Raw genomic sequence first — 12,562 nt, 5'->3', positions numbered from 1 at the left:
CTCTGCTGCTCTCGCTCTGCTACTCTTACTCTGCTGCTCTTGCTCTGCCTTGTTTTTATAAACAGAGAACAATAACAAAATTTACCGTATGATTATGTATTTTGTTTTTGTTTTTTGCAATTTCTGTTTGAGCATGAATAAAAAATCTCAGTTTTTTTTTGAAATTTTCAGAGGTTGTCTCGGATTTTTGCTCATATCTCCGTTATTTATGGACCGATTTTGCTGATTTTAAATAACGATCTTCCCGAAAGCATATCCAATAGAATTTTGAAGATTCTCTAAAAACTGATTTCAATAAACATACAGACAGACGGACAGACAGACATGGCTTAATCGACTTCGCTATCTATAAGGATCCATAATATATATACTTTATAGGGTTGGAAAATGATATTATAGAAATTACAAACAGAATGACAAACTTATATATACTCTTCTCACGAAAGTAAAGGGTATAATAACATTTTTGTTTAAAGGCCCTCTGTTCTCAAGCAGCCATTTAAAATTTTCATCTCAGTACAATATGCTCAACAACATTGGTCTCAAAAATTCGGTCATTTTAAGACAATCGCGGAAAAATTAAATAATGTTTTTGGATTTATTTTCAAAATAATCTAAAAAAATTTAAGATATTTCTGTGTAAAATAAAACCCCTATTTCGATAGAAAGCGAAAATAATATGTAAAACATCACTCTACATTTTTTTTAATTATTTTTCCTTTAGATATTCCTACATGAAATTCTAGGAAAAAAAAAGAAAAATAATTTTGCTTGTGTTCAGTACATTAATACACATCAATTGAGAGGTATTCCTACATGAAATTCTTTAAAAGGCTGTTCCTCGGGACACTCTAATATACATACCTAATTAAAAGAAATTAAAGTCAAATTGAATTTTGCTTTGTGGGAACGGGATGGAATTACTTAATTTAAAATAAACTTAATTTTATGGCTATCAGAATAATATTCAATAAAAAATTCGTTGTAAAATTGAAAATTCAAATTTCCAACTCTGCTACATATGTATGTAAATTGTAGTTATGTGAACAGAATCAGTCTGAACAGTATCAACATCAATGACAACTAAAGCTATAGAGAATTAATGCATTTTTATATGATTCAATGTAAAAGTTAAAAGTTGGCAAGAAAAAAAAACGAATTGAAATGCACTGTTGATGTGAAGAAAATTACAAACATCACAATATGTTTTTAAATTCCATCATAAAACAAATTTATATAAATCGCATAAATTAAAAATATCGACGCCGGAATAAAACTCGATATAATAAATATAGAAATTATTCTCCGAAATTTTTTGACATCAGCACCATCATTATGGAAACAAGTTTTGAGATATCTAAACATTTTATAGGTTTTAATAAAAAGTATCTTGCTGATGGAGGGTATTTAAGATTCGACACAGGCGAATATATCACTCTAACTTGTTGGTACATATTATTTTATTGATTAAATATACATTTTAAATTGGAAACTTCAAGTGGCCACTCAAATACATATGTATGTATGATAAGCAGTTCTTGTTTTTAGTGAAGTAAAAATATTTCCTACATTTTGTGTAAATATACAACTACAAAAATGTTTGTATTGCTACATATATAAATACTTAAAAACTATTTTCTAACAAATTGTCAACAGTGAAGCTAAGAAAGAATATACATTACACATTTTTTTGCGGCAAGTTACTAGCTGCATTTTCAATACTTTTTATATACAATCAAATATTCAAGGTAAATAATAAATCTCTAGTGGCAAAAATAATTGTAATTTTCTACCTTATTCCTGATTTTTTATAAACTTTTCTTTAAGGATCAAATAGCCAGAGGTTTGCTTTTTGAAAATAACATAATATATATATTTAATAGTAAATTGTCCTTATTCTTAAACAAATGTTTGTTTTATAAACAGTTTATAAATCAAATTTTGTATGAAGCGTTTATATGGAAAAATACTAGTAATAGGAGTATTTGAATGACGCCACTTGTAGACTGATTTTTGTTTGACATGTGTTGGAAAAATATATTTTTTTTTAATTATTATACCCTACACTACTATAGTGGGGAGGGTATTATATGTTTGTGCTGATGTTTGTAATATACAAAAATATTGGTCCAATATCCACCTTAAAGTATACCGATTGATTCAGAATCATTTTTTGAGTCGATTAAAACTTGTCTGTCCGGCTGGCTGGCTGTCCATATAAACCTTGTGCGCAAGGTACAGGCCGCAATTTTCAAGCATGTTTTTTGGCACAGAGACAAAGCCTATTGAAAATGGTTGAAATCGGTCCATTATTTTACCTAGTCCCCATACAACCGTACCTCCCGATTTGAACTTTTTATGCCATAATTACGTCAAATATTCTATTATCTCTCTAAAAATTGGCACAAATAAGTTTTATATAAGTATAAATGACGCTGCAGATTTTCGTAAGGATCGGCAGTTATTTGACCCTAGCCCCCATACAAACCCCCCTTCAAAAAATGTCTTAAACGTCTAAAATTGACTTGTAACCATTTATATCGCAATGAAACTCAACAGAACTAACTGTTTTTTAAATATATATCATTTCCCCAAATTTACTGAGGATCGGCCAATATTTGACCTATATAAAGCCTCATTTATAAATTTTAGTTTTTTTTTTAACAATAAATTTCTTAAATATTTTGGAATTATGGTAATATTCAACATAAAAGTTTATTTATAAAAAGTAAAAAATTCGAAAATATACTCATGGTGTAGGGTATTATATGGTCGGCCATGCCTGACTATACTTTCCTACTTTTTAAAATATAATTTTAAAAATATTTTGCATAAAAACGATATTTTCAAACATATCCCTTCAAATGAGAGAATAAGTAGTGCATGCAAGTTTTTGACGACTTTTTATGTATCAAAGTGGTTCCAAAAACCCCAATTGGGTCCAAGTGTACTAGTATAAGTCTTAAACTAATGGTACTACACCATTTTAAGTTTAAATTGAGAAAATACAAACTCATATTGAGAATTTCAATTTAAAATTTAGAAAATTCAAATTAAAGTTCAGAAATTTAAATTAATATTGAGAAAACCCCATTTGAAATTGAGAAATCCAAACTAATATTGAGAAATAAAATTAAGAAAATTCAGAATTCAGGAAATTACCAAGTAAAATTAAGAAATTAATACATGATAATGAGAAATTTAAATTTTTTATGAAAATATTCTTTTTTATTTAAATAGGATTTGGTAATAAAATATTATAAATTTCAATACAATATTAGGTTTTCTTAATATCATTTTGTATTTTTTCAATTTCAATTCGTATTATCTCAATATTAATTTCGACTTCTCAATTTCAATTGGTTTTTTCTCAATATTAAGTTTCAAATTTCAATTTTTATACCCCTCACTTCCGTTTGTAATTTCTTTAATATAATTTTCCGACCCTATAAAGTATATATATTCTGGATCCTTATAGATAGCGGAGTCGATTAAGCAATGCCCGTCCGTCCGTCTGTCTGTCTGTGTGTATGTTAAAAACAGTTTTCAGAAGACCCCAGATATCTGCGAGATCCGCATGTAGAGCCTTGACTAGGTAAGAACTTACAAAAAGGGACTTTCTGGTACTTTTTTGTTCTACAAAAGGTACTTTTTGAATTTTCTACAATATTGAACCTAGAAACATGATATTAAGTATATAGTGTCCGGATTAGTCCAGAATACATAAAAGGGGACTTTTTGGTACTTTTTCGTTCTACAAAAGGTACTTTTTGAATTTTCTATAATATTGAGCCTAGAAACATTATGTAGAGCCTGGATTAAGTGGGAACCCATAAAAGGGAAGTTTTTAGTACTTTTTCGTTCTTCAAAAGGTACTTTTTAAAATTTCTATAATATTGAACCTAGAAATATGAAGTAAAGCATGTAGAGCCCGGATTAATTTAGATCGTATAAAATGGGCTACAATTGGTATTTTTTGATTTTTTTGTAATAATATTCGTAACGATTGTTTTTTAACACATCATGGCGAAGGGTATATAAGATTCGGCACAGCCGAATATAGAACTCTTACTTGTTTTTTCTTCATATCAGTGTTGATTCCTAAATTTAATTTAGTATGTCTTAATATTAAATTGGATTTCTGAAATTCATTTTGTTGTTTCACAATATAAGTTTGGAGTTTCTCAATTTAAACTTGAAATGGTGTAGTAATTTTTCAAACACACTCAATGTTAATTTGAGCATTATGATAGCATAGGAAATTTTACATTTTGGAACTAGTATTGGTAACTTTGGTACTAGTTAAATACTAGTTTAGTACTAGTTCCATTTCCTGCATCATTTTATGACATTTTAAAAGTTATAACCTCCACCACCATCAGCGGTATATATAAGTTTGTCATTCCGTGAGTAATACCAGAAATGTTCATCTAAGACTCATTCTTAGTCCTTGCGATATGATGTTCATTCCCTCCGGGGCATGTTTCCTACATGTAAGACCCACATCTTGGTGTTTTGCAAACCCGGTGTAAAGAGGTGCTACCAGCACCTCTAGTCTGCCGGTATTATACACAGGTGTTTACATTTCACTCCCTGGCTTGTCCTTCCATGATTTGAAATGGGGTCAAACCAGTAATATGGTATTACCTGTGGCCAAGTGCCCGCAGGACTATGGCTTACCTGGTTAGTTGGTTACGGTTCCTTCGGGATCCACTTAGTAGATGTGGTTTAAACCCAAATCGCAGGAAAGGGGTGCTTGATTAAAAAGAAAAAGATTATATAGCTCGAGTACTTTAGCGAAGTGCACATGCAGCGGACATCCATGTTACTTTTTACTCACCCAGTGGACGAAAAATACCACCCCCAAAAGGCCGTCAATTCAGTTGTTCATGTAAATCACTTCGACTTCATGCTGTTCATTTGTCAGTGTAAATCATAAAATAAAAATCACAGGAAATCTAGGCAATCGATCCAAAATTCACATAGCAATATACAAAGGTACATATACCCAGAAATTAATTTATCATAAATTCCTCACTCAAATCTATTGGTATTAACACAAAATTTGTGTATGTAAATATAATATAAACATAAATCATGTTCCAAACGTAGATCTGTATCGGTCCACAATTGTTCGTAGCTTACATATAGGGTCAACTTCATGGTGTTCAGTGTTATTAACGAAAATGATAGATATTTTTTTAAAATGGACAAAAATATATTAAAAACTTTTATATGACACATGTATCGTAGGACTCCGAAATAAGTATTATATGAGTCTTGCATTGAAAAAGCGATATGTTTTAACATTTTAACAACTCAACAATACGTTATTTTATTGTCTGATTTCAAAAAGTCAACATTTATGTCCAGCCATTAACCCTTATAAATAAATAAGTTTTTAATATTATTCAAGCATAAATAATTTATTTAGGAAAATTTTGCTTTATTAAAAAGAAAGTATAGACATACATACATAAAAGCTTAAAAAAATCTAAAAATTTCCACACAATTTATCAATATAAGTTCATACAGACTTTCAATTATTATTTGACTTCAAAGTATATAACACTAGACAACAGCAATAAAAAGCCTTTTATAAATAAAAAAAGCTGATTTCTATGTACTTCCACCGGCTGAGTTCAAAATATATTATACTATTTACGATTAGCTCTTGTTTCCGAGATATTGTGGTTTTTGTAAAACTTTATTTAAGACATTTTTAGGTATTTTTTACTTAATTTCTCAGAACCGGTCCAATATTCATTTAGTTATTTAACAACATGGTAATTTTCATAAAATGATCTATCATTAGAGTACAATCATGTTGACAATTATAACAGGATACCATGGATGTCCTGTAGAGAAGTTGAAAGTTTTTCTTTTGTTGTTTGATCCTTATAACTTTTATTTAAGATAAACAAGTTTGATATCTTTTAAAATATAGTGCTATATGTTGTATTGCAATAACAACATTTTTTAATAACAATTGGAAATTTATTAAAAATATAGTGAAATGTTTTAAAATAAATTCGTGATTTTTGGTTAATGAGTTTTTTATACTCTTGATAGTGGGTATAAAAGATTTTGTCACTCAGTTTGTAACATATCATAATATTGGTCGTAAACCAACAAAAGTATATTCATATATTCTGGGCCCTTGTTAAATTGTAAGCTGATTTAGCCATGTCCGTCAGTCTATTCGTCTGTCTGACAGTCTGGACGTCTGTCTGTTAAAAGCACATTAGTGTTCGAACAATAAAAGCTAGAGTGTTAAAATTTTCTGCAAATATTCCTCAAAGGTAATGTTTGTTTGGTTTTGCAAATGAGCAATATCGGTCTACGCATAGCCCTATACAAGTCACAACAGTCTTAAAAACACAAATATAACGATGAAATTCGGTAATAAGTTTTATATAAGCCAAAATTTTTTTACCAAATTTTATAAAGATCGGTCCATAATTGACCTTACCCCCATATAAGGTACCCTTCAGAATATGACTTTAACGCTCATAAAAATAAAATTACAGCGATTTAATTTATGATCGCCAAAATCTTATCTACCTTCATACAAGTTTTACCTCTAAAAACTACCATAACGCTCATTACTTGCTTAAAGTCTATGTACCAAATTCAGTTGGAATCGGTCCAAAATTTACCCTGCCGCCCATACACGATCTCTTTTACAAATTTAATTTAACGCTTACTGGCTAAAAATACGAATATAACAATAACTCACGAGTCAAAATCTCTCTATAAACTTTTATGCCTATTAAAGTCTCTTAAACGCTCATTACTGGCTTACAATACGAAAAAAGCAATGAAATGCGATACACAAAAATTTCCTACGAGCCACAACATCTCTATTGATTTTTTAAAAATCGGCTCATAAATAACCCTATCCCCGATATAAGGTCGCCTTCTGAAAATAACTTTTATAGTTATTTTCAGAAGGCGACACCTTTCCCACAGCAAACAGTTTTGAATACGAGTATAGCGATGACAAAATTTTACGAATATCAATTCATAATTGACGCATTGTTCCTATTTCGGAAGTTACTCATACGCTGAGGAAATTACTCATACGCTCACTGTTTAAAAATTGAACATACAGTTCGATGGTGGGTTAATAAGATTCGGCACAGCCGAATACAGCATTTTCACATGTTTACTTTTAAGAATATTTGTTCTTCATACATCATGAAACATAAAACAAATATGAAATTTTGGAAGCAATAAGATCCTCACAAACATTATCAACTATTTTTTTTTTTAAAGACAGGACATCGCATTTTTTCAATACACAAATCAAAAAAATAGTAAAAACTTATATATGTAAGTTACGGAACCGATTGTGGATTTTGTAATATTTTGAATTCAATCCGAAATATTTTACTGCGTTTTTAACCGAAAAATGTTATTGTTGCTTTGTGTTGGTAGTACTTTATGAAAAAACTCAAATGAATTTAGCCCAAAGTATTGTTACAAGGATAAAGTATTTCAGAAAAAGTTTAAATGCTTGGTGACAATGAAATTAAGCATGTTGTGCCTGGAGTTTTTTTAATTTTTAAAAATTTTTAAAAATTTTAAAAAATACAAAAACAGTTGTAAAACGAATAATTCGTTTTACAACTGTTTTTTTTTATTTTTTGTACTGACTGTTTTTTCACACAGCCGAACATTGAACTCTTACTTGTATTTTTTTAAATGCAAACAAAACTTTCTTTATAAAAATTAAAACATTTGAATTGTACTATCATGGACTTCAATTTTTGTTAAGAGTCAAACAAAACAAAAATCTTAAGAATTTTTAAAGTAGACATTGTTAAGGACCCTTTTTTGTCACTTGTCTTATTGAAAAAAATAAATAAATAAATAAATAAAATAAAAATAGTAATTTAAAGTAAACAAGTATGAATGTATACCAGGGCATGGCCGACCATATGATGCCCTTCGTCAGTCAGTATGTTTAAAAAGTGGATTATTTTTTTAATAATAAAGCATTTACTTATTTTACCTTATATTTAACTTATTTTTGACAAAAAAAAAAAAAATAGATATATTTTCTACAAGAGGGCTCATAGGGAAGATGGGTTAAATATGGGCTTATCCTTATATATTTTTGAAGGTAATTCAAAATTATTTCTGCAGAATTTAATCGTGTTATCAGTGTTTATAAATGAATTTTATCCTTCAATCCATTTTCTGAAGGGGATTATGTATCGGGGCTATTGTCAAATGAGGCCCGATTATTGCAAAAATCGGTAGTGTGGTTTAAAGTTCTATAAAATTAAGTTTTTCTGATTTTGGTTGATATAACGGAACATTTAACGTAATTATAAGTCCAAAAAGCCCTATTCGAGGGTTCGGACCATGTAGTCCGAAATTTTTACTCAGAACTTTTTACGTCGTGAACCATTTTTGCAGATTTTTAATACCAAACTGCTTAGAATAATAATAAATATTTACGGAGAATTTGGTTGATGTCCTTACCATAGTTGTCTTTTACACAGACAGACAGATAGACAGACAGATAGACAGACAGATAGACAGACAGATAGATAGACAGATAGATAGACAGACAGATAGACAGACAGATAGACAGACATATAGACAGACAGATAGACAGACAGACAGATAGACAGACAGATAGACAGACAGATAGACAGACAGACAGATAGACAGACAGATAGACAGACAGACAGACAGACAGACAGACAGATAGACAGACAGATAGACAGACAGATAGACAGACATATAGACAGACAGATAGACAGACAGATAGACAGACAGATAGACAGATAGACAGACAGATAGACAGACAGATAGACAGACAGATAGACAGACAGATAGACAGACAGATAGACAGACAGATAGACAGGCAGATAGACAGACAGATAGACAGACAGATAGACAGACAGATAGACAGACAGATAGACAGACAGATAGACAGACAGATAGACAGACAGATAGACAGACAGATAGACAGACAGATAGACAGACAGATAAAAAGATAGACAGACAGATAGACGGACAGACAGATAGACGGACATAGCTAAATCGATTAAGAATTTGATAAGGTCCCGGAATATATATACTTTGCTGAGTGTCAGATGAAACACTCAAACGACAAACTTATATATACCCTCTATCACCACTGATGGTGGTAGAGGGTATAATGACACAAAAATGAACAGGTGTTCAGGATTTTGTAAAATTCTCAAGTTATTAAGACAAATTGAAGTATGATAAGTATATGAACAAAAAAAATAAATAACTGTCTGTCATATTTTTTGAACTTTATTTAACAATTTATTTCATTTGTTACAAATATATTTAATTCCTTATTCACAAACAAAATTTTTATTTTATAAACGGTTTATAAATTAGATTTTTGTATGAAAAAACCCTTTATAAAGTAAAAATGTTTCAATGTCTTTTGTAGTCAATAATAAATAATTATCCAATATTAAATTAAAATAATCAAGGGTTTTAAACTATTTTTCATAGACTTCCAACTGCCATAAGAGACTTCAATATGTTTCGAGCATATTTACTCTAAAACAACAAATGTTTTTTGATATACACAATATTTTTCTTAAATTGTTTAGAATAATCATCCAACCAAAACATATCATAATTTAAGATTATAATCGCCCATTTGCGTGTTATGAGTGGTCTTTAAAATATTGAGTTTAAATACTAACTTTTTTTACCATCATTTCCGGGATTTTGTTTTTTCTATACACTTTTAAGAGTATTTAACTTTGTAACTTTTTTATTGTTGTGGCTGTTAGTATTTCATAAACCAAGTTTCTTATGGTTTTGCCACAAGTAGACAAATGGAGAGAGAACGTAAAAAAGAAAAGAAAATTGTTTTGCAAATTTTTGTCTGTGATATGCCATAAACAAGTTAGAAATCCCAAAGGCAGTTGTTATTCATGTGTATTTTTTATGTGAGTAAATGTGTTGTTAGAACCAATTTTTATGACATTTTTGTTGTTGTTATTTTGATATATGGTCAAAAATGATAGTAAATATTTTTCTCTCTCTATCACTTGTTTTATGTTTCAAAAGTTATTAAAAAACAACTTTCAAAACAACAGTAACATTGATTAAATATAATAAAAAGTAACGTAAAACCATATTTCCTGGATTAAAAATAATGAAAAATATGTTTGAAGTACAATATAAAGTACATAGAATTTGAAGTACATAGAACTTATCGTTTTTATGAAAATGCGTACAAAGTTATTTAAAAACAATTTAGAAAGATTTACGAAGGACTTTATATGTTATAAGGGTACAAACATTGAACAATCTTATATAGGAGGATGAGATAAGACTCTTGAAAATGAACATGAAGAATGAATAATGAGACTCTGGGACACTTTCTTAGATTCAAGTATCTTGCGTGCGATATTAATGTACCCTCCACCACTTTTCCCCCCGAGGGCATGTTACCTTGATGAAGCCTCCACCTTGTTACCTTGATGAAGCCTCCACCTTGTTACCTTGATGAAGCCTCCACCTTGGTTGGTGTAAGATAAAGTCATTATTTCGGGATATGTTCGGTGCTGTTGCCGAAACAACAGTTACCTCACAGAGGAGTGACTGTGGGACTAAGCGTTGGAAATGAGTTGGTATTAATTGTATGTGGTACGGGATGAATGTGAGGTACGGCGGGCCTCACCCCACCTGTCTACCTATAATGAACGTGTCGTATGTTTTTCTCTCATGAATGTGTTGTATACATGAGATGTGTGTTAGGTTGTATGGTCATGGATAAAAGGTATCAAATGATACCATTGAATTTTCCTTCCTCGTCGAGATATATTAAGAGTATACTCTGTTCATATCAGAATTACCACAGTGTGTCCTGTGAGTAAGAATGAACTCTTTGGCTTATTTGATGGTTTCGTACTTCGGTCCACCGGTTTAGTCTTTAGGTGCTGTTGCCGAATCCACAGAGGTCATCCCAGCTGCGTAGTTGTTTTACATCTCGAAAGCAACGAGGCAGCAATGGTCAGAGATTAGATAACTCGAGTTCATCAGCAAAGTGCTTGTACATAGAACGGTCCAATCCATGTACAAAAATTGCCACATGTGTTCTTCATTGAAAGATCCAGGGGCGATGATAGACAGTTGTTAAAGTCTACCCAGTGGATGAAAAAGACCACCGTGGGGTTGGACATCATACCAGGTATACACGTAAGGCACTCGACATTCATACCCTTTACCACCATTAGTGATAATGGACGGTTTGTCACACTAAGGAATGTTAATGGGTTACCCATATTATGAGTCCTTATGAAATTATGAGATGATGTAGCTATGACTGTATGTCTATCTGTCTGGTTAAAGCACGCTAACGTTTAAGCTGCAATTTTTTCTGGATTTTATTATTGATTGAAGATGTTGGATTAAAATTCGTCATGAATATGTTAAAGTACATACCTTGCAATTATTTTTTCTAATTAGTCTATAATTGGTAATTTTTTGCAATTATAATTTCAAGAATAAAAAATTATAATATTTAATAATTATCAAATACTTATTAGAATTCAATGTAGTATTATTCAACAGCTTTAAATACGAATACGAATAAATTCAGATGCGCAGATTTGGCATCTGACATCTACACATTGGTTTCATCACTAACAATTTAATTATCTATAATTTTTATATTAGGGTATTATACGTTTGTGCTGATGTTTGTAAAGCACAAAAATATTGGTCCTTATCACACACGTAGGACAACTATTATATGTTTTTTGTAAAAATATTTTGTTGTCATAACGAAACAATTGTTATTTTTATTGAATTTTTATCAGTATTTTATTTACTGAAAACATTTCATTGTAATAAAATTTTTGCATTTTACCGAATACTAAGGCCTATATAAAACCAAATTCGAGTAAATTGTTTGGTACTTTTTGAAAGCACTATTTATACCCTACACCACTATAGTGGGGAGGGTATTATACGTTTGTGATGATGTTTGTAACATACAAAAATATTGGTCCATTAAGTATACCGATCGATTCAGAAACATTTTTTGAGTCGATTAAGACATGTCCGTCTGTCCGGCTGGCTGGCTGACCTTGTGTGCAAAGTACAGGCCGCAATTTTCAAGATAATTTCTATAATATCTCTAAAAATTGGCACAAATATGTTTTATATAAGTATAAATGACACTGCAGATTTTCGTAAGGCCCTTATTTGACCCTAGCCCCCATACAAACAATGTCTTAAACGTCTAAAATTGACTTGTAACCATTTGTATCGCAATGAAACTCAACAAAATTAACTGTTATTTAAAAATATATCCTTTTCCCAAATTTACCGAGAATCGGCCCATATTTGACCTATATAAAGACTCATTTAGAAATTTTTGCTTAATATTTGCTTAAATATTTTGGAATTATGGTAATATTCAACATAAAAGATTCTTTATAAAAAATAAAAAATTTTAAAATATACTCATGGTGTAGGCTGTTATATGGTCGGCCATGCCCGACTATACTTTCCTACTTGTTTACTAAAACAAATGAATGCAGAT

This window comes from Lucilia cuprina, chromosome 6 (assembly GCF_022045245.1).
Source record: "Lucilia cuprina isolate Lc7/37 chromosome 6, ASM2204524v1, whole genome shotgun sequence".
Taxonomy (NCBI): Eukaryota; Metazoa; Arthropoda; class Insecta; order Diptera; family Calliphoridae; genus Lucilia; species Lucilia cuprina.
Note: the sequence above shows the minus strand (reverse complement) of the source record.